The sequence below is a fragment of the Rattus norvegicus genome, chromosome 7, assembly GCF_021556685.1.
Source record: "Rattus norvegicus strain SHRSP/BbbUtx chromosome 7, alternate assembly SHRSP_T2T, whole genome shotgun sequence".
Classification (NCBI taxonomy): domain Eukaryota; kingdom Metazoa; phylum Chordata; class Mammalia; order Rodentia; family Muridae; genus Rattus; species Rattus norvegicus.
Genome location: NC_141540.1, coordinates 103,354,215 through 103,378,324, shown reverse-complemented (window position 1 = coordinate 103,378,324; position 24,110 = coordinate 103,354,215). Strand labels below are relative to the sequence as shown.

At 47.0% G+C, this 24,110-nt stretch overlaps 2 long non-coding RNA genes across 26 annotated transcripts in view; one reads left to right on the top strand and one right to left on the bottom strand.

The window, feature by feature from the left end:
• Nucleotides 1–24,110, bottom strand: part of Pvt1 (Pvt1 oncogene) — a 221,359-nt gene that overhangs the window by 118,222 nt on the left and 79,027 nt on the right. For 4 of the 25 annotated variants that reach the window (NR_202061.1, NR_202064.1, NR_202082.1 and 1 more), the window contains 1 exon segment: nucleotides 8,167–8,317. This is a non-coding gene — a long non-coding RNA (Pvt1 oncogene). 25 annotated transcript variants of the gene reach the window in all.
• LOC148004819 (uncharacterized) lies at nucleotides 18,278–23,238 on the top strand. Its single transcript, XR_015625620.1, has 3 exons — nucleotides 18,278–18,509; nucleotides 20,988–21,226; nucleotides 21,459–23,238. It is a non-coding gene; the product is annotated as an uncharacterized LOC148004819 (long non-coding RNA).

The window sequence follows — 24,110 nt, the reverse complement described above, 5'->3', positions numbered from 1 at the left end:
CGCATCACTTTAAAGGCTGACTTTCTTCAAACTTCCAGGAACTGAATGGCTCAGAGCCCATCTATTTAAAGGTCAGCCTAGCCTTGCTGTAGTTGGAGGGCTGCCTCGGACACAAGCTTATTCTCGGTCCCTCTCCACAGCCACCACAGCCAGGCAGGCTATGAGCAGCAGTGTATCCCTTTCAAAGGATACACAACGTGTTGCCAGACACAGAGGCACGAGGCAGGAGGTGGGTGGAGTGGGTAGGCAGGGATGGATTGGAGGTAGGAAATGATTGGTTACAGGGAGGGGAAGAACAGGGACGGTGGTGATGATTCCACAGTGGAATCTCAAAACTGAGCAGAGGTCTCCATGTTCAGGGGCGTGGCAATCATCTGTCCTTGTTTGAGCTCAGCTCTCTGGACCCAGGCTCTGTGGGTTAGAGAGATAGATACACCAGAGAGTGACGTAGTGTTGCTTGGGAAGGAGGTCAGGACTTCTTCAGACCATCAGGATTGGAGATTTACAGGGTTCCATATTAATTCTTCTCGCTGTGAAAGAGTACCTGGAACAACTTTAAGGGAAAGTTGCCATTTTGGCTTGTAGTCAATCCATCGTGGCAAGAGCATTATGAAGCACAGCTCATGCTGAGGCAGAAAGAAAGGGACAGAGAGACAGAGAGAGAAGATGCTGGCTGGCTTCTATCTTTCCCCTTCTATGGAGTTTAGGACCACAGCCTAAAGGATAGCACTGCCTATCTTCAGTGTGGGTTTTATCCACTCAGTTATTCTTCTCTGAAGACACCCTCACAGACACTTTCAAGCCTGTGCTTTATTAACTCTACAGTAGTTTTTAATCCAGTCAAGTTGACAGTACAGATGATCAGTCCTGAGGAGAAACTGGTCTCAATATAGCATGGATAGGGCACCTGACAGTCAGAGAGCAAGCTGAGGTTATGGAGCACTCTAGAGCCAAAAGATCAGCTGAGATCAAGGGGCAGGCTGGGGTCAGGGTGTAGACAATTCCTAGGAAGAAATATCAGTCATGACAAGTATTCTGGGCTACAAGATTCCTCTTGAAGACAGGTTAGGGAAGCAGACATCACCAGTATTATAGCAAAAGATGAAGAACCAGTCGATTCAGATATGGGAGGGGAAAGGATCCTCACTAAACTGACGCAATAGACACAATCCTCCCACCAGCCACAACCTAAGACCCATCTCTCTTCTTAATTAAGCTCTGCTGGCAGATTGGCCTATGTCATACAGTAAGAAAACTGCTACTGGTTGAGCATGTGCAAAGGGCCTGAGGTATATGGTAGTAGCCTGAAGGTTTGCTCACAACATCTAGGGAAATTGTCACTTACTTGAAGTCACTCGGCAAGCAAGGGAAGGTGGTTGATTGCAAAGTCCCTGTGGTTGTTTGACTATGCCTGGCCCAGGTAGTCACACTATTAGGAAGTGTGGCCTTGTTAGAGTGGGTGTGGCTTTGCTGGAGTGGATGTGACCTTATTGGAGGAAGTGTGGTACTGGGGGAGGCGGGGGGGGGGGGGGGAGCTTTGAGAGCCTTCTCCTAGTTGCCTGAAAGACAATCTCCTGTTTGCCTTCAGAGCAAGATGTAGAACTCTTAGCTCCTCTAGTGCCATGCCTGCCTAGACACTGCCAACCTGTAAACTAGCGCCGATTAAATGTTTTCCGATATGAGAGCTGCCTTGGCCATTGTGTTTCTTTACAGTAATGGAAATCTGAATTAAGGCAGTATCCATTTGACCCTAGAACATGCTCTTCTGCTCCACAGTATCTTCCCCCTAAACCATGCCCAGCAGCATAGTAAAGCCAAGCCCATACATAGCTCCTCTATTCCAGGGCTCTGCTGGGAACCTTCCTTGGCACGGACACCCAGGAAGCCTTCAAAGAGGAAGTGGCATTTTCACATTGCCTTCAAGAAGCCTTTGGACAGGTCAGAGAGAAAAGGACCAATGAGCCAGGAAGAAAGTTCAAAGTAGGCAGAAGCAGTGAGATCAGAAAGGATGACAGTTACTAACAGACAAAGGCAGTCGAAGAGTTCAGGAGTCCTTTGGGACATCTTTCCCAGCCTGTACTCAGCGGCCAGTGATCACTGCATGGCGTCACTGATGCTGGGGCTCTTCCCAACAGTGCTGAGAAGGAGGCCTCAGTGGGCCAGTTAATGGAAAGTCCAAGGCAGAAGTTATCACAAGCAGTTCCTGGCCTGAATAACAGGACAGTGTTTGTGCCCACAGCCCGGCCGCCTGTGTTGAGGTCATTACTGGCCCAGGAAAGGATGGTCAGAGAGAAGGCAGGGAGGGACAGAGGAAGCAGGGGAATAGCCACGACTGTGACTCAGTGCAGACTTTTCCTGGTGTCTGATTAGCCTGAAAAGACGGAAATTAAAACCCAACAAAACCAACATGAAGCAACTGGGGAGGCTCTCTAGTCTAGGAGTGAAAAGAACAGGCAAGGAAGGACCTCCAGAGTCTTCAAGAGACCAAGGAGGGAGAACTGCAGTGTTTGAAGCTAGAGAACATGAAGACAGGCTCTCAGATAGGAAGTAAGAAGGCCAGCCTTCCTGCTTCTGAGTCAGCTGTGACTATGACTATGCTATGTAACTTCCCAAGCAAGGTTTATCTCCAGACGAGATGGTTGCTGGGACTTTTGTTGTCTCTGCATAGTATGCTGCACAGTACCGTGCAGGCCCTCACTTCATGTTGCTCTGAATCACAGCTATCTGACTGAGGAGATCAGGGTGGGTACACTAGCATAAACTCTTGAACTTCCCTGAAGATTCAGCTTGCCTCTCTGTGAGTGCCAGGGACCCAGTGTCCAAAGGATCGCCAGCACACAAGGGAGAAGAGAAGTGGTCCAACCAGTGGCTTGCAGGTGAGGAAGAGAAGGAGCTGTACCACCTCACACCTCTCCTGAACCAAATCATCAGCTGAGGATACTGGCATCTCCTAGTCTCCCATCCAAATGAGTCTCTGAAGGGCAGCCATGATAGTAACCTTTCAGGAGGACTGCAGAACACTTGTGAATGAATTTTGGGCCTCTCTCAGCATACAGTTAGTGCCAAGTAAAGCTCAGAATTTACCCATTGAAAAGAGTCATGTCCACCACATGCCTAAGCATGATCTTTCCAGCACGATGAAGGGACCTTTTTGTGAAGTCTGCTTTACCTTAATCATCTAATGCTACGTCAGCCATGTCTTAAATCTTTCAGCTAGACTGATACTGTCCCCAAATGTCCATCTACATCGTCAACAAATACAGGTGAGGACCACACATGGGACATCATTTAGCCATGAAAAGGGGTAAAGAACTGATGAACACATGCTACAGGAAAATCTTGAAGGAGTCACGGGAATGAAATAAGGCAGTCATGACCATGATCACGTTCAGATGACATCTTTGGAACAGACCCCTCCACTGTGAAAGGAAGCAGGTTTGTGATTTTCTAGGACCTGGGAAATTGGTGGTTAGGGGTGTGAAGTCTCTTTTCTGATTGACTGTGCTAACAACTTGAAGTTTCACGGATAGATAAAAAGCATTCTATTTTATGGGTGAATTAGGGCGTGTTTGAATTAAGTCTCAGTAAAACTGCTACATTTAAAAATGAAGAAAGGGTTTGTGGCCATATGGAGCAGGAGCCTGTCTTGCTCTTCCAGGCACTAGGTTCGATATGAGAAGGCTGGGGGAGGGGAGGAGGGAAGGAAGTGATACAGGAAGAGGGCATAAAGACTGTCGTGGACCACAGCATTAACACCAGCAATGCTGGGTCCCAGCTGGATGCAACGGAAATTCTAGACAGATTTAAACAATCTGATGAGCACATACACACGTGTCCCCAAGCATACCCCCAACACGGGAAGCTGTGTTTCTGCTTCTCCGCCACCCCTGCTCTAGCTCTGAACCCCCCCACACACACCAATGTCCAACACCACAACAGAGAGTCATGCGGCCGACAGTCAGGAACTCTTATTTTGTCTCCTGCCCCGAGCAATTCCTAAACAGTGGGAGTTAAATATTTATAAAGCAGTCACTGTTTGTTTAATGTTCAATCTGGTCTTAGGAAGCCTGATGCGGAGAATCGCTGAGGTGACAGCTGATTATACAACAGGAGGAGCCTGGTGCACCAGGCTGCCTGACAGTTACCAGGACGGTCTGTCTCCTCTCCAAACCTCTGCAGAAGTTGCTTCCTGCCTTGCACTGTGCCCCAGGGCTCTAGGGATGCCTGAACTTCCTCTCCTCTCCGCAGATTCCATGAGCAAAGAGAAGACAGCCCTGGTCAGGTCACCAAATGCTACTGGATCTGCATGTGCCAGGAACTGTTTCAGAGACTAAGAAGGGTAGGATGTGAAGTCCCTCACATGTCTATACCAATAGCTAGTTGTGTGTACAAGGCAATGAGAGAGAGACATACAAATCAAGAGCACACACACACACACAACAGCTCACCTACTTTATATACTTATGTGAGCATCTGGGGTGCCTGCCCCCCCCCACACACACACACACCAGCCCACCTACTTCATATACTTATGTGAGCATCTGGGGTGCCTGGGTGCACACACACACACACACACACACACACACACACACCAGCCCAACTACTTCATATACTTATCTGAGCATCTGCGGTGCCTGGCCGCGCGCGCGCACACACACACACACACACACACACACACACACACACACACACACACGCCCACCTACTTCATATACTAATCTGGGAATCTGGGGTGCCTGGGCTCAGAAAGGACACTGGACTATTTGGGAAGCAACTGGTCAGTCTTATAACTCTCCATTTTAAAAACTTATTGTGTGTCTGTACATGGTGTGTGTGTGTGTGTGTGTGTGTGTGTGTGTGTGTGTGTGTGTGTGTAATGTGTATCACATAGCACTGTCTGCAGGTAGATGACAAAGAAGAGCTTTGTAAACTCAGGTCTCTCCTTTCAGCTTTACCTGAGTTTCAGAGATCAAACTTGGGTCACCAAGCAGTGTGGAGCCAGGGCCTGTGCCCAGTTGACATCCCACTGACTCCCTACACCCTACCTTTGCTCTTTTCAGCTGGGCCATGAAACTCTCTAGCCTTAGTTTCCTTTGTCATAAAACAACTGAAGGGCCTTCCTTAGTTTTATAAGGCTGTGACAAAACACCATTACCAAGGCAACTTATAGAACAAAAGAAGTTTTTGTTTGTTTTTTTGTTTCAAGATTTATTTATTTTATTCACATGAGTACATTGTAGCTATCTTACATGTACCAGAAAAAAGCATCCGATCTCATCACAGATGGTTGTGAGCTACCATGTGGTTGCTGGGAATTGAACTCAGGACCTTTGGTAGAGCAGTCAGTGCTCTTAACTGCTGAGCTGTCTCTCCAACCCCCTAAAGGAAAGAGTTTGATTGGGCTACAGTTGCAGAGGGCTAGAGTCTGTGATGTGTGGTAGAAACATGGGGACAGGAGGTTGGACGGCAGCCGAGTCTTGATTCACAAGTAGGAGGCAAAAACACCACACTGGGAAGGGAGCACATTTTTTTGAAACATCAAAGCCCACTCCCTGTGAGATACTTCATCCAACAAGGCCTCCTAGTCCTCCCTAACCACATCCACCAACTGAAAGCAACTATGCAAATACATGAGCCTACAGGAACTGTTCTTATTGGGCCATGTAATGATTTCATCAGAATGCTATTCAGGCTTGTTTACACGCAAAAACTAGGATACAGCTTGGGGTCAGAAGCATTCTGTGGGTTCAGTGACAATGAATACCCAGGTATGCTGAGCTCCCATCAGGGACTGATGTTAGGCAATCCTAGTCACTGGTCCAGTTCCTTGGCTTAATCTAATCTGTTAATCCAAGCTACAACTGAGGTAGGGTGAGAAAATGTTACCTAGACCCTTCAAAACTAAGGAGAAAGCCTTGGTGACTAAGGTTTCCAATAGTTCCATGACCTCATGATGCCCTTTGGGGCCTGGTGACCTCTTGAATGCTAGAATGCAGTGACCAGTCATTCCATCAGCTGTGTTAGGTAACAGTTTTCCCGCATCTAAAAACCACCCCTGTTCTGTAAAGCATCCCCACCAGACCTATTTGCACCAGGAAGGACTTACAGTACAGGTAGCCAAGCACCTGAGCTTCATACGGATGCAAGCCCTGCAAGACCTCTCCTATACTGGCTGCCCCTGATTTCTGCACAAATATGAGCATCAGAGCTAGGAAGACACAGGTGACAAGCAAGGTCTTCAACCTCAAGGACTTCTCAGCTGTACAATGACTCAAAGAAACAGGCCAGATGTTCTGGGGCATGATTGTCATCCTAGCACCCAGGTGGCTAAAAAAGGTGCATTGTGGGTTCAAGAGTAGCCTGAGATACCCTGCTCCCATTTAAAACAAAGAAACGAATGAAAAGAAGAAGAAGAAGGAGAAGGAGAAGGAGAAGAAGAAGGAGGAGAAAATGAGAGAAGAAAAAAGCCTAGGAAGGGCAGAGAGAGTTGCAGACAAGGTGGGGAAAAGAACTCGAGGCAGAGGAAACCATACAAATCAATGGAAGGGCATGGCAGGGGAAAGTGTTAACCAGCAGAGCTACTGGTTAATTATATGCGACTCTGGGTTCAACCCCACCACCTCAGGAAAGAAGAGCAAAAGGAATTGGACGTTGAAGATCTTGCCATCCTAAGAAAAACACCACTGAAAGAGAAGCCACTTCAAATAAGGACCAGATATTTAGGGTATGCAGGACAAGTGTGGGAAGGGGTGGATACCTCATCTCTAAAAAACAAACCAACCAACCGCTGTTTCTAGCCGGGATCTGAAATGACCCATGTCTCTTGATCTAGTGTGTGTGGAGGGGGTTGGGGGGAGGTACGTTCTCTGGCATGCTCTAAATATGTACAAGTGATGAATGAAGTAAGTTCTGCCCCATTCTCCTGTCTGAAGGGACTTTTCTCTGTACATAGTTAGTTCCTCACTGCATGAAAACTTCCTTTCCCTCCCTTCCTCTCTCATGAGAAGTCTTATGTCTTCAGAAAACCTTTTAGGCTTCCTGAATTCTCCCAGGCCTGTTCTTGTAAAGTCACTCTCTAAATCTACTAGGAGCTGTTGTCTTTTCTGCTCTGCTGCTGACTGGGACTTGCCAAGGACCCTTTAGGCCTCTCTGACGTTGGTCTTCAGAATCTCTCCATGGATAGTATCTTAGGGTTTCTATTGCTACGAAGAAACACCAAAAAGCAAGCTGGGGAGGGAAGGGTTTATTTGGCTTACACTTCTAGATCATAGGCCATCACTGGAGGAAGTCAGGAAAGGAACTCAAGCAGGACTGGAACCTGGAGACAGGAGCTGAAGAAGAGGCCAAGAAATGGTGCTACTGGCTTGCTTCCCCTGGCTTGCTTCCCCTGGCTTGCTCAGCCTACCTTCTTACAGAACTCAGCACTACCAGCCCAGGGATGGCACCACCCACAATAAGACGGACCTTCCTCCACTGATCACTGAGGCATTGAGAAAATGCCTTACAGTTGGATCTCACAGAGGCAATTTCTTCTCTCTGATGACTCTAACTTGTATCACACTGATATACAAAACCATCCAGTACAGATAGTACGCACGTTACTGCACATCTGCATGTATATATGCATGAGTGTTCGTGTGCGCATGTGCCCATTTGTGGGAATGCATGTGGAGGCCAGTGGACCATGGGGATCATTCCTTCTGCAACACACCACCCACCCCCTTGAGAAATATCAATGCCCCGGAATTCAACATGCAGTCTTTCGACTGTCCAACCAGTCCCAGTGATCTTCCTGTCTCTTGTTTTTCCATCACTGGACTTGTGAGCAAGCAACACCATACCCAGATTTTTTTTTTTTTAATTTTTAAACATGAATCCTGGAGATTGAATCAAATCTTTGTGCTTGCTGGGCAAACACCAACTAACTAAACAATCTCCATAGCCCACTGCACATTTTAGTGATTCATCAACAATGCTCTTCCTCTCCATATTCAGAAGCAAGGTTCCCCCAGACAGTACTACTGCCTTCTTGACATTCTTTACAATACAACCACTACCCCATCTCGTGCCAGAGTCCTGCCAGCCCCACACCCACCCCATAAACCTGGTACAAGGTATGCAGTTTCCACATGTGGTTAATCAACCTTGGAGAAAACAAGCCCTTACCCAACTTCACCATTGCCATTCTGTTTCAAAAGTCGACACCTCTGTAGCTGAGTGCATGTGATGGTGCGTGCCTTTGCTCTCAGAGGCAGCCTGGAGTTCTGTGAGTTCCAAACCAGCCTAGTCTTGGGAGCTCATTTCAGGACAGCTAGGGCTATAAAAAGAAACCTTGTCTCAATATTCCTGCACCCCACAAAAAAAAATAAATAAATAAATAAAAATGTAAATCACACTGAAAAGCACCAGCAGTTAACAGTGTCTGAGGGCTGCTTGCAAATCAACTAATGGAAGGGAAAGAATTTCCTCTGGTCCACTGACTATAGAAAGGTACAAATTATCTTTCTCAGGAAAAAACAAACTCACATGTGGATACCTGCAATACCAGATTTCCGTTTCCTCACAATAAAGCAAAGCTTAGTCATCTGTAACGTATGGAATGCAGACTCCCCATAGCTTTTACCATGCCTTCATTTTTCACAGCTGTTTTGCTTCTGAGTAATTTGGTAACAATGTCTCCACAAATTAATGTTATCTACTTTTTCCAAAGGACTATGCCTGTTCCAGGGACCACCTCGTAAGAAACTCCAGCTTCTCCGTGTATATAATATGTAATTACCAACACAACTAACTTGGCAAGCACACAAATCAGCTGGTGGCTGCTAGGGTTCCAGGCACACCAGTATCCAGAGTTAACATTTAACGAGTGAGTGTTTACCATACATCCGTCAGGAAGCACTGTTCTAAGCCTTCCTGTGTATTAACTCATTCACCTCTCTAGAGAGCAGGAATGCAGTCAGGGATTGTAAATGAAACAAACAGGTGCAGAGAAGCTAATAGACATACAGGCACAGAAAAACCTAGGTAAAAGCTAGAAACCCCTTACCCAAGAGTCTATAAGCAACTGCAAATTAATTCATGGGACTAAGCTCACACACACACACACACACACACACACACACACACACACACACACCCCGTAATAACAGCAGAATAATCAAGGTTCACCTAGACAAAGAAGAGTTGGGAGGGAGGAGGGGACAAGGAACGAAGTGATCAAAATTGATAGTTATTGATGTCCAAAAAATGTCCTAATAAAACCTATTGCTTTGAATAATTAATGCTTGCTAGTCATTTTTTAAAGTAACAAAATGGCTCTTTTGATGTGGGAAAATGGGCTTCTGTGTAGCAGCTACACAGCCTAGATCCTTAGAGGGACAGTGGCCTCAGTTTGCTTTGCTCTGTGAAGGGGATTTGCTGTATCACTGAAGGCACAGAGTGAGCCAGGAGTGAGCCAACGGGAGGTCAGTTCCCAGTTCTAGCTCTTCATACTCTTACTGATGGCTGTTTACAAGGTCTGGCAATCAGTACACGACTGATGAGCATCCATGTGGCTGGGCTGGACGTTAGCGATGAGTTTACGAGTGCTTGTCTTCATGTGGCGACCGCTTGGGTGTCCCTGTGAAGTACTCTGTCATGCATGTTTGCAGGATCCCAAAGTGTCTCGGTTACCAGAGCAAAAGCTGGGAATGTGGGGTAAAGAAAAGGATTGGGGGAGGGAAGGGGTGGAATTAATCCTCCATCTATAAATATGTCTTTGTGTCACTGGGATGCTCCCTGCCTGTATGTGGACACTTAGCAAGTGGCCCAGGACTTGGAAATCCCCACAAGCTGCTGAGAGCAGTGAAGATGGGAAAATAATGGCGTGCCAAAGGGTGAGGACTTGGGGCTAGTTCTCTCCAGCTCCTAAACACACCAAATCCCCAGGAGGCCCAAGCTCTTGGATAGTGGACCAGGAGAGGCCATGAGAGAGAGGCTATGCAAGGAGGACAGGCAGCTCCCTGAGGGGTCATAGGTGCCACCTACCCAGCCTTGGGACCCTAGCCTAGTCCTCTTTCTGTTGTCTCAGCTACAGAGACCATCAGAGTCCAGGGCCCTCATTCAGTTTACTTTGCAAAGGAGATCTGCTCAAATATATGCAGGCTCTCAGGTTGAGGCAGACTAGGAAACACGAGATCCAAAGAAAGGAAGACCCATCTATCCCCAAACTCCCTCCTGGAGCCAGGATAAAACTGTCCATAAACCAATTTGTAGACAAGAAGGTTAAGTTAAAAACAAGCAGGTTGATGCAGTGCTGTGCCCCTTATCCCAGCTCTCAGGGCACAGGAGAGCCCCAAGTTGAAGACCGGTCAGGGCTACCAAGCCAGGATCTATCTCACAAATAAAGACAGTACAGAGGGTAAACTGCATGTAAAGTACATGTAGGGTAAACTACACATGGCTTACTTAGCAGAGCACTTGTGTAGCATGCTCAAGGCCTGGCTAGTTTGATCACTAGAAACATACAAGCCAGGCTCGGCATGACAGATGCTATGATCCTAGCATCCAGAAGCTGGAGACGGCAGGCTATACTTCCAGGCTAGAACATCTGTCTAGCACATGTATAAGGAACTGGGTTCAGCCCTCAGTATCAAATACAACAGGAAAAAAAAAAAAAGAAAGAAGAGGCATGAGAAAGGAAGATGAATCTGTCTCTTGAAATAATCAATACCAAAAGGGAACAAACACAGGAAGGGAACACAGGAGTCTCATAGCTCTTCAGCCTGCAGCAAGAGGACAGGTTCAGTTCACAACAGGTGGGTGCTACAGAGATGGGTGATGCCAAAAGGCAGATCTGGTTGGTTTGGGGAGCCTGAGCTATGCATCTTCAGTTTCAGTGATGCCTGTTTAAAAGACAAGAAGAGGTAAATGAATTTTGCCACTCACCGCCCCCTGGAAACACCATTAAGAAGGTAGCAGGCAGGCCAACATAGGTGGTCCTTAAGTAGTTAGGATTCTCTAAATCATGAGGGCAGTTACAGGCAAACACTGCAGGGATCAGATGAACGGGTCAGGTGTTTAGAGTTCATGCACTGTGTTTGTGTTACACATGCACTTTGGAAATGAACTCACTTTGCTCTTCATATCTATCTGTTCCCATAAAAGCTTCAGGGGTACTGAGGATAGCAAAATCCAAGAGCCCTCTCTTCATCAGGCCATCTGCCAGCCTTGTGTGGAAGGCTGGCTTGTGCACAAGTGTCATATGGGGAACTCAGGTAAAGAACTCATGTCCCCATGCCCTATCCTCTAGTGCTGGAGCTGTGCTATGACACATTATTAATAGGAATAGGTAATTCTTGAGGACCCAGGGACCTTTACACAGCACATTGTGAAGGCCATAAATACTAATGACATGATAAGTCTGCTATTCCCACTGATGAGTAAGGGAGCAGATCAGAGAGGATAAGCGAGTATCTGTTTAGTCAGCAAGTTACCAGAGAAACTGGTATCACTGACTCTAAAAGAAGACCTATTCTCTGCGGCTCTTCTGGATGAAGGACGCACATGTTCCCACACTAACCCAAATCCCGGCACCAGGAAGGCCATGACTTGGTTTTGCCCTCTCACTCCACAAACAGCCTCCAAGGTTATCCGTTCTTTCCTATCTACAATTGGCTCTGGTTGATTCCAATGGCTCTTGCTGTCCCAGGCTGAACAACACAGATGGGAAAGGCCTTGATGGCTTTGAGAGCAGAAGCAAAAGGCAGCAGTGCACACGTGAGCTGACCACAAACGGCAATGTTTCTATCAGCCAGACCTCTGACGCCCACTCTGGGCCAGCCTTCCAGCTTTCAGCTTCCATTGGGCCAAGCGGAGCTGCTCATTAGAAATCCTGTTTTGTCTGTGCTCTGTCTTGCTGGGGAGAAGGGTAAGGAGCCTAATCCAGCACACCTTCAGAATTACTGAACTGCTTCACTGTACAAGGTGGCTAGCTGTTGGAAACACAGACTCCACTCTGCCCTTGGCCACCAAATGCTGACCAGTGGGATAGAAAGGAAGTCTGTTTGGAACAGACATCATCACCACAGAGTCAGCATGGCAGCAAACACTGTAGCGCTGGCTGCAGGGCTACCATTACGTGCCTCCTACACAAATCAGATCCAGGAAACGGAGGTCTGGGACCACAAACTAAATGTACAGCTAGGCTGACCCACCTTTCTGTTTCTTCCCTTTTTGCCTTCCAACTTTTTCTGCAGCAAAGCCAGCAACTGGGAACACTACAGCACAGACTCTTGAGCTTGAAGATACGGCTCCACTGTAGAAAGGTAAACCCATCCTAGAGTCCTGGCAGAGGAGGCCTCATCCTTGGGAAAGGGGTCTCAAAAAGTTGCCATCACTGTTAGAACAGCATGTACCCTTTAAAATCAGGGTTCTTGCTACATCTGAGTTTCCCCTGTCATCCAAGTATCTATCACCTACTATAACTGTAACCTTTTGAGACTGGGTCCATTTTCCTGTCTGTTGTTTCCAGAATCAGCCTCTAGACCAGTCTAGAGGGCTAGTTAGTAAGTATAGCTGGGTAGATGGATAGGTGAATGTATCATAGGTCAGTGTGAGGTGGTCATGGGTATATAGATGGATGTGTGCAAATGGATGAATGGAAGGACAGATGAAGGAGTATGTGAGTGGGTAAGTGGACATTGAGGTGAGTGAAGTAATAGATAACTTATTGGGTAGGTATGTGGATGGGTAGATGGGTAAATAGGTTGATAAGTAGTGAGTTTTTGAGTAGGTGCATGAATAAACTCATGAAAAAGATGGGTCGGTATATGAATTGATGGAAATGTGGACCAAACAGTGTGATGAACAGAAGGATAAGTGGATGAAGTAAGCGTTTAGATGGATGGGTCAACAGAAGGATGGAGAAGTGGGTAGGTTGATGTATGGATGGAGAGGTGAATGGATAGCTGGATGTACATCCAAGCAGAAAAGAGTGAAAAGATACAAAATCAGATAGGATTGAAATTAAAGGTTGTCCAACATGCTCACTCCAGAATCAAAGGACTTTTGGTCTCCCCCTTTCTATGATTCACTATTCAGGACTCCAAAACAAGGCTTACAGTTACATAGTAAAGAAGCCATAGTAATTAATCTTTGTGCTACCTCAATCTGATAGGATAAATAACAACCTATTCCACAGTAAGAATTAAAGAGATACTCAAGCTCACCAGCTAGTACCCAGAGGGGTACTACCCACCGGCCTGCTGCTAAGTGCTTTTAAAAACCTGCTGGAATCCAGAGGAAGGGATGAAAGGAAGGAGGCCTTCTCTTTTTACAAGAAATGGCCCACAACCTCCCACCAAGAATGCAAGGAATGTCGGTTCTTTTGACTGGATCACACACCTCACCAAGACATTGGGAGATTTCTTAGAAGTTTTTGGATTTGGGAATTTAGATCTGCTCTCTGCCGAGCAAGCAAAATGTTTGAACTTGGTTTGAAATGGGAACAGCTAACAAGGACCACACTGGCAGTCAGCCTTCTGCTCTTCCAAGGCACTGAGCACTTGGGATGTGAGGTATTTAATCCCAACAATCAACCCAAGTGGGTGCTCTCATGCTCCCCTGTGTGCATTTGGGAGAAACTGAGGCACAGAGGGTCATCCAGAGCAGAGTAAGGAGCAAGTCAGAGGAGAAAACGCCTTTTGAGGACCTAAACCATGGAGACTAGGGGTGCCTACCCATGTGACTTCAAGTGTCCAGTGGCCAGCTGTTTCCTATTTCCTCCACAGACAGAGGGAGGGGAAAATGTATATGGCAAAGAGCCAGCTGCCCAGAAAGGAGACCTTTTCCTGGGAGGAGCTCCCAGCCTCTTCCACAGAAAATACATCCATCCCACAATGGGCAGCCTAGAACCATACAGCAGTGTCTCCTCCACCTCCTTCCCACGTGAGACTTGGAATAGTCACACGTGGTGCCCCATGTGACTCACTGCTTGAGGACATACACCTTGGCCTAGTGCAGTAGGTCAGACAGGTACAGAAGAAGTGTTAGGTAACAGTGACTGCCCTTGAGGAATTCTTAGCTAACAAGCATCAGGAAACCACTCAAACCAAACCAGACTGAGATACAGGTCCCACCACAGGGACACCTGGACAAAAAAGTTGACCAATGAGGGAACATGAGTTGGTTCTCATCTCAAACAAACCAGAACAAAAGAGAGACTGTATCGATCTCATATTTAGCACTCAATCCCATGCCACCATGTACAATAACCAGCAATAAACTTAACTCCCAAGCTGAAGTTAACGGATCTTCTCCTCCAGTATTCTGGGTATGCCCCAGATGATGGAGATCCCCAAACGCTGCTGGGTTCCCTTGGTAGAAGGCCATGAGGTCAAGCTTGCTAGTCTGTGTTCTGCCGTGCTGCCCTGGTTGCTTGGAACCCTGTGCACATTACTCAACTCCTCCGTTTCTGTAACAGAGGGGTGAAGGCAACAGCGCCCATCCTGTGAGGCATGGGTTCCCACCCATAAAGCACTTGGCAGGTACTGTGCCAAGTGCTGTTGCTACATGTCTTGAAACAGAACAAACACTTCCTCCTGAAGGGCTTTGTTAGGCGAAGATCACTTCACTGTGCACTGAACGATGAGATACAAACAAGCTTCAGCATAATGTCCCCTCAAAGAAGTAGACAGGCCCTAAAGCTCACCTAGTTTGGGCATTCAAAGCCAGGGCTGTCTCTGGAAGACCGTTCCCCGGGGCCCCTGCCTCACCCACCAGTTTCCCCAGGAGCCTCGCCCAGACTTTATCCATCACTAACCAAGTCCCACCCATAAACTGCTGCAGGGTTCAGTTGAAACAGTTGATGGGACATAAAGCTGTTCTTTCTGACTTCCTTTCACCTAAGATAAGGGAAACTTGAGACCAACAGAGCTAGGTGTCACCAATGGCACCATCCCCTAGCAAGGACAGAGGGCCTCGCCTTTCCTAGGTGGCACCCTGAGAAGCACAGAAGTGAGACAGTACAGGAACTGGGTACATCCCCGGCTGCTGTCATCCATATCTAACTCCAGGGTTGGGTCTTTGATGAGCTTCTATGTGCAGTATTCCCCAGCACAATTCCCAGTACAGATGCATCAGGATTCAGGTCTCTAACACAGTCCAGGAATAAAGAATATGGTCACAAACCGGAAGTTTCACAGAGGAATGGAAAAAAGCAACAAGCTACTATCCAGTTCTAAGTCCTACTCCACCCCCATCTGGATGGTCTGATCTGGACAAAGAAGAGCTAGGAGTTCAAGGTGCAGCAGCTCCAGGTTATAGGCCCTCACTCTGAGATTGACAAGTTGTGGGGGAATCAAAACCCACAGCCCTGTCTGTTCTCCAAGCTCCTGCGAGCAAGCCTAGCTGAATATTCTAGGAAGCTCTTGCAGTGACTCCTGTCGGTTTTCACCACACACAAACGTTGACCAACCAACCAACCGATGTTGACATCCTCACACCTCCTCTGGTACCACAGTTAAAAGCCCAAGGTCTAAAGCGTAGCACTAGAGTCAAAATACCAGCTCAGCCATTTTCAACTGTGTAACTCAAACACTACACTTAGCCTCTCTGGTCTTACACTTTTCTCATTGTAAAAAATGGGGCTGATTAATTTTAACACTGAATCGCATATGATTATTATAGGAGTTAAATTGTATATAACAGAAGAGGTTTAATTTCAATTGCCTCAAAGTTAATAAGCACTACATAAATGTCAGCTATGATTATTCTTACGAAGCTAATTAACACGATCAGGAAATCATTTCAGTGAACTGATCTCACTGGTGATGGCTGCCTGTATCAGTGGGTAGAATATTCAACAACAAAATGAGGTCAACAAGCAAGGCAGGATGTGAAGCAGGCAGGAAGGCAGGAAGGGATTTCTAGGTACAGGTCACACTCAGATACAGCCGGGTCACCTCTCAGATCTAAAGTTTCCAACCCATTGGATTTCTGTTCAAGGAGATATGACTGATAATTTAGGATTTTTTTTCTTAATTATTAACCAGAAGTTCTCTTCTCTGCTTATTGAAATAACTACTAGGGGGACAAAAAGGTTTGGTCTTTTTGTTTTGTTTTGTTTTGTTTTGTTTTTTGTTTTAATAAAGAAAAGAGCATCAGGAACGGAGCTAGGAGTGTGGGTCAGTGGGACAGCACCAGACTAGCATTCACACACAGGTCCTGTGACCATCCTCAGGGTGGCAAGTAGAAGGGCACAAAGCATGGTGACAAGGAAGGGACTAATAAAAAGCAGGCAGGAAGGAAATTTGCCCCCCTTTCAGCTTGCTGCATTATGCTTCAGATCAGGATTTCACACTGCTCTGCATTCTGACCCCAAATCTGACCTCCAGGCCCTCTTCAGCAAACCTCATCAAGGCCTGGCTATGCCTCTGTGCTCCAATGTTGGTCTTTAAAGAACCTATCTACCCAGATCCTGCAAAAACACAAGGCACCTTATGTCTCTATACACCTTTTTGCCAAATATTTTCATTATATCCTGTCCCTTCAGATATCTGGTCTCTGTGTCATCCTAAAGAGGAATCATAAAGGCTCATCTAAAGTCTCTCTCCAGCTAGCTAGTTAGCTTCCTTCCTTCCTCCCTTCCTTCCTTCCTTCCTTCCTCCCTTCCTTCCTTCTTTTCCTTCTTCCTCCCTTCCTTCTTTCCTTCCTTCCTCCCTTTCTTTCTTCCTTCCTGCCTTTCTTCCTTTCTTCCTTCTTTCTTTCCTGCCTATTGGTTTTCTTTTTCTAAGCCCAGATGTCAGTGTATCCAAGCTGGTTTTGAATTTCCCATGGAGCACAGGTTAGACTGATTTTCAATCCCAAGGGCTGGATTATAAACGTGTGACTTCCATGATCAGCACTACAGTGGTGCCGAAAGGTCCCGTGCACCCACTGAGTGCTTCCTTTACCAATTGTCCCTCACCCAATGAAAGATCCCTGCACATATTGAACTTGTGCCTGCATCACCTTCTTGGTCCTTGAACCGATCTCCTAAATTAAGTATTGTCACCAGCCTTACATTGCAAATGGGGGGAAAAAGAGCTTGAAGAAGAAAACGAATCTAGACTCCTGTGCTAACAGGTCACAAGCTATAGTCAGGTTAGATTCACTCTGCCATCACCCCATACCCAACACCCATGAATCTCTGAAAATACCTTCATACTACATGGCTGCTTTTTCACTGAATTTGAGGAGCAGGAGGTGGGACTTTCTGAAAAGGATCCTGTGAATACAGTGACAGCCACTTATTCCCTCAGTGGTGTTCTGTATCGGAAACAGTCACAGAGAGGAAGAGGAGAAAATAGCCCATGTGGTCCAGTACACATTCATACACATTTAAGTGTCAAAAGGGGCTCTTAAGAGTTCACTGGCAAACATGAACTCACCCCAGATAAAGGGCTCTGAATATGCAGTGGACCAGACCTACCACTCCCAGGAAATGTTCATAGTCACATGCGAGAGACAGGACACTTAAGGGGAAAGGGCACAGTGGCCATAAGCTGAAAGGCCAGAGCAGCTGAGTCTTCCAGGAAAGCCAGAGGGTCTTTATAGACCCTGAAGGTGGGTTTGAAACCATGACCAGGTGGAGAGTGAGAGCAGGTGGTTGAACCAGGAAATTTCCTGGAACAGTCAGTCTAATGGATGGCAGCTTCGGTGATGCAGGTGGTGTACCTCTGAGACAGCTTTCCTCACTGTTTCCCTAGCTCACAGATTGTGAGGCCTCTTCTACTACACCTCAAGGAGTCTTTCCAAGAGTTGAGACAAACTGCAGCCCTCCAAAATGGAGCGTCCCATTGGAAATCCCACGAAGGGTTAAGATGTGGATGTAGAAAGATGGAGAAAGCAATTGCATTCATGTCCCTAACAGACCAGCATCCAAAAAGCATGAAGCCCCAGATGCTGAGAATGACTATGTCCTGTAGATTTGTACTAAGCATTCACCTCGATTTATCACCCAAAGAAAAATGGGAGGAGGGTACGAATTCCAAAAAGATGACGCAGCCCTAAAATCAAGATAGAGAATGCCCCGAACAACTCACAGCATGGAATAACTGAAATGGAATTTCCTCCCCGTCACTAGAAGGCACAGGACCTCAACTCCAGCGAGGGGGGCCCTGGAGCCAGTCACGTGAATCAGCTCCTTGTTTGCAGTTCCAGGGAACCAGAGTCAGGAAGAGGTTGGGTGTGGAATGTGTACTTTTCCCTTTCTTCAGCTATCACTCTTTCCCTACCCCTCCCTTCTGTTTACATCCTCAGTCAGACTGTGGCTTGGGGTACCTCACGTGCAGAATCGCTGAGGTGATCGGTCAGAAGTACTTCGGAACTGGGGATGTAACTCGGTTGCTAAGATGCTTGCCTAGCACGCATGAAGAACTGGATTTGATGCATAGTGTCCAATGAAACCAGGTGGTGCATGCTTGTAATCACAGCAATCAGGAAGTAGAAGCTAAAGCTTGGGTTATTCTCTGCTACCTACTAAGTTTGAGGTTAGCCTGTGGTACCTAAAACCCTGTCTGAAGTGGAATGGGTTGGGGTGGGGGGGTTGGAGGAGGAGGAGGAGGAGGAAGAAGAATCGGAGAGAGAAGGAATAGAAAGGGGGATCCGATTTAAACTGGTGAGGATTTAGTAGGAAAATGCAAAACTTTCTGGCTTCCTGACGTCAATCAGATCATTGGAGGCACCATGTAATCAGCTAGGAATCCAGGAAAAACCCTCTGAACTGGAGAGCAAGGAGCAAGCTTCCTCTTCCACTTGCCCTGCCTGTCACACCTGCACTCACTGCCCCCCAGCAGAGTAAAAGAGCTGAGGCACAACTTCCAGTCATCCTCCGGAGCACTGGCTCTCTCAGGTTTATGATTTCCGGAGACTGCAGGAGAGCAATGACTGTAAACAGAAAAGTCCCTGTCACTTCTACAGGTTCAGATAGCCAGCCTCTTGCTGGTCAGAGTGTCTTCTGAGGACCCTTGATATCTGAATCTGGAGGAAGCAGCAATCTGCCATCTAAGCACTAAATGTGCACACTTGTGTAGCAAACAGGTGATGGAGAAGGGTGTGTCCAGAAGCCCCAGGGGAGAGATGCCACCTTACAGCCTTGCTAGCTGGGGACTGAACCCCTCCCATCCTCCGTTTCAAGACTTGCAAGATAATGATTATACAGCTTTTCACCTTTGGAACTGCTAGGAAAATTAAATCAAACGCTGGACATTGGGGATGTTCAATAAAATAGAAGAACATGTAAAATGCGAACCATTATCCATACACCTAGACCATGCCCATGACATTTGAAACATGCATGAAAACCAGGCTCACATCAGCCCACAAAAACATCATGAAGGCACTGGCTTCATCAAAGAACAAAAGAGCCACTCCGCCAGCCTACCCCTCAGTCTAACAAGGGAAGCAGAGGGCATCAGATATGTCATTTAAGCCACTTATCAGTGGTTCATCACATTGAGGGGGCCAATCTGATCAGCCCTGCCTGAATTCCCCCAGTTTTCCCTTTCCCCTGTTGTTTGTCATTATCTAAACATTTATCATCCCCAGGAAGATGCAAATGCTATGTGAATTCACAATGCACTGTCAATGAAACCCTCCCAGCCATTTGGAGGATTTATCTTAGTGCTAACAAGAGAACAAATGAAACCCAGGAAAATCTTAATTAACTCCATAAGCATCCTCTGGGTATTTCTTCCCCAAGCCCACCCCCATCTTGCTGTTAATCAAGGAAGACAGAGAAGCTACAGAAACACAGCCGAATAGTTACTACTTGGTGCGTAGGACAGGGCAAGGTAGGAGCTCTCATTTGAGAAAAGGCTGACCCAACTCATCCCAAGAGCTCTAACAGACCTTCTGCAAGCTCCTGACCCTCTCTCTGTAAGGTCACTTGCAAATTGGTAACCGAGGGGGAGGAGGAGGCGGCTCTCTCAAGCCCTTGGTTTGTGTTAGGCCTGTCCTAATTGTATCTCGGTTAACCTCCAAACACTTCCTCCAGAGAGAACCTGTTACAACCCATTTTACACATGGACAAACAGGGGCCAAGAAGATAAATGACTTGCCTGAGATCAGGTCTAAACACACTAAGTTGATATTCAACCGAGGCCATCCAGATGATACCTCACTGCTCTAGGTTAGTGGAACAGAAGATATTCAAGACTATGATGTTGGGGAAGCCAAGAGTGGGAAAGTGGCTGGACATTGGTTTCTTCACTTGTGAAATGAGGGCAGAACCCACTTCACAGGACTGAGAGAGCAAATCAATGAAGCAGAACCAGTGAAATATTAGAAAAGGAAAAATACTTGACCAGGACAAAGTGACTTCTCAGCACACTGTCCTGCACTAAGTACAGACTCCATAATAATTCAGTGAATCTAGACAACTGACCACTGACTGGGCCAACTTACAACGTTCTTGGGAGGCCTGAGTGAGAAGACTGACTATCTCTAGAATGTTTTCCCTCTTAAGGAGGAGCATTTTCCCCAGCATCAGCAATCAGGATGGTCCTGTCTAGAACATCTGCTTCTTTGCATGCTTTGCACCTGCCTGATATGCAGTGCCTGGCCCTGACAGCTTTTCCTTCTTGCTCCTTCATAGAGCAGCCTGAGGATAGCATTCGGTAGGCTTGGCCCCTCAAGCTCCAGGATATGGCCCAGTAAAGCCAAGCTGGGACGGAACTGCCCATCTCCTGGAGTATGTCTCCAATAAAGCAACAGGGGACCAAGGCTGACCTGCTCAGCCGTTGGGTTGACAGGTCACAAAACCATGGCACAAATAAGAACTGCCAATCTGGGTATGACCTACACATCACACTGTAATTCCAGCCCTTGAAAGACTGAGACAGAATTATCAACACAACTTTAAGGCCAGCTCGGCTACATCTCACCAAACCACAATAAAACAACTGCCAGTGTTTGTCATCAAGGAATGCCTGACTGTAAGGTAATGAAGTTCTCCCCTCTCCTACCAGGGACTCCCTGAGGTATGGAGCTAGGACATCCCACGGGTGATCTGCACCTTGGATAGCCATCAAGCCCCAGCAGAACCTGTAAAGCTCAGCATATGGAAGAATAGGCATGAGGGTCCTGTTGATGCCGTCTATCAGTGTGCCAAATAGAACAAGAGAGAGAAGTCTACAGACCAAGCCAGTCCTGTGCCTCAACGCAGCATGAGGTCATCGAGTCAGACAAAACTGGTCTAGTCCAACTGGTGTGTGGACTAATTTTTCATTGTGGGGGAGATAATAAAAGGAGACATCTCAAAGCATACAGATATTTTCCATTCTCGATCTTCAGGGTTCCATTTCTAATCAGACAGACAGACACACACACACACAAACACACACACACACACACACACACACACACACACACACACACACACACAGACACGTCTCTCTAGCTCTCCGCATCTGACTCTTCTCTTCTCTTGTCCCTCTTAGACTTTCCACAGAGTTGAACTTCCTGCTAGCAATTTCCAATCCTGACAACTGTGCGGATGCCTCCTGAGATATCCTGCTGGGTGGGGGGACCTCAGCCATCTTTTCTCCAATGTTCCTGAGCCAAGCTATGAAATTTCCTAGAGTCCTCTTTTCCCATTGAGAAGGCTCCTCATGTAGTGATGGCAACCTCACCCCTCTGCCCAATGACGCTCCCTTTTCTCAACAAGACCAGTGTCCCCTGCTCACCAGATGCGCCATGGTGCCTTGGACCTTCATGCCTGGATTGGTGACATCAGAGAAGCTGACACCTCAAGTGGCCTTTCCGCACATAGCTGCGCTGCCCTCCCTCACCACTACTTCTGTTCTCCTCCTGTTCTTGCATGACGCAATGCTCTGCTCCTTCTTCACCCTCACTCTGACACGATGCTCCGTCCCTGTCCTGGCTCTGGAGTCTCTGGGTATTTACCTAGTCTTCTTCCAGAGTGCAGACCATAGAGTCATATCCTGACCAGTATCAGGTAGCAGACCCTGCTGATGGGCACAGGTACACAAAGGCGTACCACCCATTCCTGCCCACCCAAGTACTTCCCTGATCTCAGGAGGAAGAAACTCAGGAAGCTGATGCACCTACTTCGAAAGCCAGGTGGCCACAGGTAGGAAGACTGCAAATATGTTCCCTGCATGTTAGACTCCCAGGGACACATTCTACTATGCACGTAGACACTCATTGCAGGCCTGCTTACAAAACCAGGATCCTAGAATGACCCCCCAACACACAGCCCAAAGAATAAGGCCTGGAATAAAAAGACAGCAGCACAGTATCGAAGTCCAATGCTGAGTGACAGGTTTTACAGGAACCATCTGCATTGTGCCACCTGCCTAAGAACTGCTGAAATACCAGACATAATGGCAGAGGTTTCCACATAGATCTGAAATAGAAGGGTAGAGCTCGACCTCCTGGGCCCAAGCCCGAGGATAGAGCTTCTATGAACATGAGCTGCGAAGCCTCTCCCTGCCTTAGGTTTTGTTTCATTTATCTCTTCAAAGGCATTGGTCCAAGGCAAACAAGCAGTATCCTCAGCGAGTATGAGTCCTGCGGGTGGGAGCAGGACCTTTGTTCCGTGGTCCTTTGTGACATCCACTGTCTAGATAACTCAAATTACCCAGAGAAACAGACTCCAAATTCCATAGCAGATTCCTGAATGACGAAAGACTTTCTGGAAGTCACTGGAAGATGAAGGGACCCAGATAGTGTGGAGAATTCCCATTGTCACAGAAAAAAATGACAGGAAGCCTCTGGGGTCCTGGAAATCATAACCACTGTATGGTACAGCTCCAGTGGCAAGGGCTGCGTGGCATGTAAGGAATTTGCCAAGCCACCTTCTCTAACACTCAAGGCTCCTCCCTAAGCTCTCTGCTCTGCTGTCACTCACTTTGGACCTCCAATACTTTCACCAATAGGACTCATTTGTCCTCTTGGCATCTGTCCAAGTATCACACCTGATCAGCCACCCCAAGTCAAAGCCTCCCCCAAAGTCCTAAGAAATGCCTGAGCTGACTTGAACTCAGAACCCAAAAGTCACAAAATCGATCTGCCTGGCAATGTGGAATTGGATTACGGGTTTGCTCTGCATCAGGCTTGATTCTGTCTGTCTGGGTTTCCCACTTCAGTGCATCTAATTTTATAATAGCAACCTCCAGGAGGGGGAAAAGGAAGACCCAGAGAGGTCAACTCATCTATGGAAGGTCACACAGCCATAAAGTTGTTTTGCTTAGCTGGCCCTGTGTTTTCTTTGTGTTTATTTGGTTTTTGTTTTGTTTTGTTTTGTTTTGTTTTGTTTTGTTTTTGAGATGAGGTTTCTCTATGTGGCTGCCTTGGCTGTCGGGGAACTCATTCTGTAGACCAGGATGGCCTTGAATTTAGAACCACCCTTCTCTGCCTCCCAAGTGCTGGGATTAAAGGAGTGCACCACCATCGTCAGCTGGCCCCAGGTTTTCTAATACTCCATCCAGAGAATTATTTTTACTATTATAAGTCTCTTCGTGTGTCCCAAACTTGTAACAAAGAGTTTCTGGTGACCAGGGGTGAAAAGGAATCTGGGAGTTTGTGGCTGGCTATTTATTTGGTTAAGTCAAGTGTTGCTAAATGGTCAAGAGCCAAGTGCTGGGGAGAAGAGGCCAATACTCACCCATCTGACCCAGGTTTCCAGTGGCCACTGCCTAGTCCCACTCTACTGCAGGCAACATCTTTGGTGCAGTACCTGTAAGCCTTGCCTATCTCCAGACTCACTCAGGGCTTGGGGAGGAGGTAAGAGGTTGCGTACATGACTGCCTAGAATCTATCCCCTTTCTTGGCTCTTCAATTCCACAGGCTGCATGCTCACAGGAAGAGGGGGCTGTGTTGTGGTAAATATTATTTGATGGTATCTACCCCACCTTAGATCATTTGTTTTCTAAATAAAAGGCACAAAACATTTATATTTATAATAAGCCTTAAAGCATTAGAGTTGGGCAGATATCAACCCTCTATGCTAGTTGGTCTACTTTCCTGTCAGTAACCCCAAGATATCACTTGCCCTGTACTTCCTGGGCTGCTCCTACACCAATTGGTCATGCACTCATAATCCACCCTCCCCCATAGCCGCCTCCGCC